At 50.0% G+C, this 2,500-nt stretch overlaps 1 pseudogene; it reads left to right on the top strand.

Moving 5' to 3' along the window:
• Positions 1 to 577: 577 nt before the first annotated feature.
• Positions 578 to 1,814, top strand: LOC128059989 (olfactory receptor 1009-like; annotated as a pseudogene).
• The last annotated feature ends 686 nt before the right edge of the window (positions 1,815 to 2,500 follow it).

Below are 2,500 nucleotides of genomic sequence, written 5' to 3'. Positions count from 1 at the left end.
GGGAGACACAGCCCGCGAGAGGCGAGCTGAGATGAAGGCTCAGGTCTGTCTGCCTTCACAGCCCGTGTCCTGCCCACTAGAGCGTGACACCCCCACGCATCTTGTAGAAGAGGACTTACACGCGCTTGGCGTTCCTCCGCATCGTACTTTGCACAGGCATGCACACTCAGCAAAAATACCTGTTTAAAAAAAAAAAGAAAAACGACCAAATGTAAAGTGAGTGTATTACTTAAGTAGTCTAGGGACAAAAGACTTGTCTTTTCCCCTCAAAGGTAGTTATAATTCCCCTCATGAAACCAAACAGAAAATAAAGATTAATTATTTGTAGAGCTAGTAATTACATTGAGGGGAGGAAGGAGGAACAGCAATATTATTCTTATCAACACAAATTTAGTTCTGCTATATAATTTACATGCAGGATCCAACTGAATCCTTATAAAAAAAAAACCTTGTGAAATAGGTTAGAATAAATCACCTGTTCTACAGTTAGGGAAACTGAGTCTCAGAATGGTTAAGTGAGCTGTTCAAACATGGAAGTAGTGAGTGTCTGAGTGATGGTCGGTTACCACCTCTGCAGATGACGCCTGGAGAACTAGCCCTTGCCGCTGGAAACTACACCCCCCTCACCCAGTTCATCCTGCTGGGATTCTCCAATGCTCCGGACCTCCAGAAGCTTCTCTTTGGAGGCCTCCTGCTCATCTATGTCATGACCGTGGTGGGCAACCTGGGGATGATGGTGGTTATCCTCACGGACTCCCGCCTTCACAGGCCCATGTACCTCTTTCTCAGCGTCCTCTCTTTCCTTGATATCTGCTACTCCTCTGTGGTCACACCCCGGCTGCTGGGCGACTTTCTGGCCTCGGGCAGGTCCGTCTCCTTCAAGGGCTGCATGGTCCAGGTGACCTTCTCTGTGATGCACTCCTCGGCTGAGAGCTTCCTGCTGGCTTCCGTGGCCTGCGACCGCTGCACGGCCATCTGCCGACCTCTCTACTGGGCTCATGACCAGGGCCCCTGTCTCCAGCTGGTGGCTGCTTCCTCGCTTTCGGTGGCACTAATTCTGCTATTGGGATTGGGAATGTCTTTGCCCTGCCTTTCTGCGGGCCCAACCAGGTACTGCACTACTTCTGTGACATCCAACCCCTTCTCCGTCGGGCCTGTGCCGACACAGCCACGGCAGGTATGGCCCTCTGCACCTCCTCTGCCCTGGCTACCTATCTACCTGCTGCCCTCATCCTCACCTCCTACGGCCTGGTCTTGGTGGCCACTGGGAGGATGCGCTCGGCAGCTGGGAAGGAGAAGGCCCTCTCCACGTGTGCCTCCCACTTCCTGGCCTTTGCCATCTTCTACAGCACCGTGATTTCACCTACGTCCAGCCTCATGGAGCTTCCCTGGTGGCTCAGATGGTAAAGCGTCTGTCTACAATGTGGGCGACCTGGGTTTGATCCCTGGGTCAGGAAGATTCCCTGGAGAAGGAAATGGCAACCCACTCCAGTACTCTTGCCTGGAAAATCCCATGGACAGAGGAGCTTCGTGCAGACCACTGTCCATGGGGTCGCAAAGAGTCAGGCACGACTGAGAGACTTCACTTCACTTCACTTCACTTCCAGCCTCATGGATCGACCGACGATACCAGTGGCCAGGTGGTGTCTGTCTGCTACACCATCATAACCCCCATGCTCAGCCCCGTCATCTAGAGCCTCCGCAACAAGGAGGTGAAGGAGGCCCTGCAGAGGAAGCTCCTGCTATACTGCGAGGTTGTTTGTTGGCAAGAGGAAGGCATAGCATCTTCCAAATCAGACTGTGAACCGTCCTAGCCAGGAGCAGCCTGGTTTGGAAGAAGGGGGAAGAAGTAAGAAAGAAACAGCAAATACCATACTTTATACAGAGTGTTGCTAAAGCAACTTTGCACCCATTATCATATTCAGTCTTTGCCATTGCACAGTGGAGCAGCCATCCTAAGGATGATCTCATTTTACAACTGAAGGAGATTTCACTCAGTAAACATAAGTTAATAACCTAAAGCAATTCATGACAAAGTATTATATTTAGAATTATAAAGAATTATATTTAGCCTGGATGTCTTTGAATATGCACGTAGGGGCTTCTCTAATAGTCTGGTGGCTAAGAGTCTGTGCTCTCAATGCAGGGGGCCCGGGTTTGATCCCTGGTCAGGGAACCAGATCCCACACGCCAACTAAGACCTTGTTGTTCAGTCGCTCAGTCATGTCCGACTCTGCAACCCCATGGACTGCAGCAGGCCAGGCTTCCCTGTCCTTTACCATCCGTCTGAGTTTGCGCAAACTCATGTCTATGGAATCAGTGGTGCCATCCAACCACCTCATCCTCTAAGACCTAGCACAGTCAAATAAATAAAAATAAATATTTAAAATAAACCAATAAATATACATGCTATATGGTGAGTATATGTGTTTTGGAGAATCACACAAATGAGGAACGTGAACTTGACATACTTCAAGGTTGGACGCTGGACTGGAAGGCA

This window comes from Budorcas taxicolor, chromosome 15 (assembly GCF_023091745.1).
Source record: "Budorcas taxicolor isolate Tak-1 chromosome 15, Takin1.1, whole genome shotgun sequence".
Taxonomy (NCBI): Eukaryota; Metazoa; Chordata; class Mammalia; order Artiodactyla; family Bovidae; genus Budorcas; species Budorcas taxicolor.
Note: the sequence above shows the minus strand (reverse complement) of the source record. Positions and strands in the feature narration are given on the sequence as shown.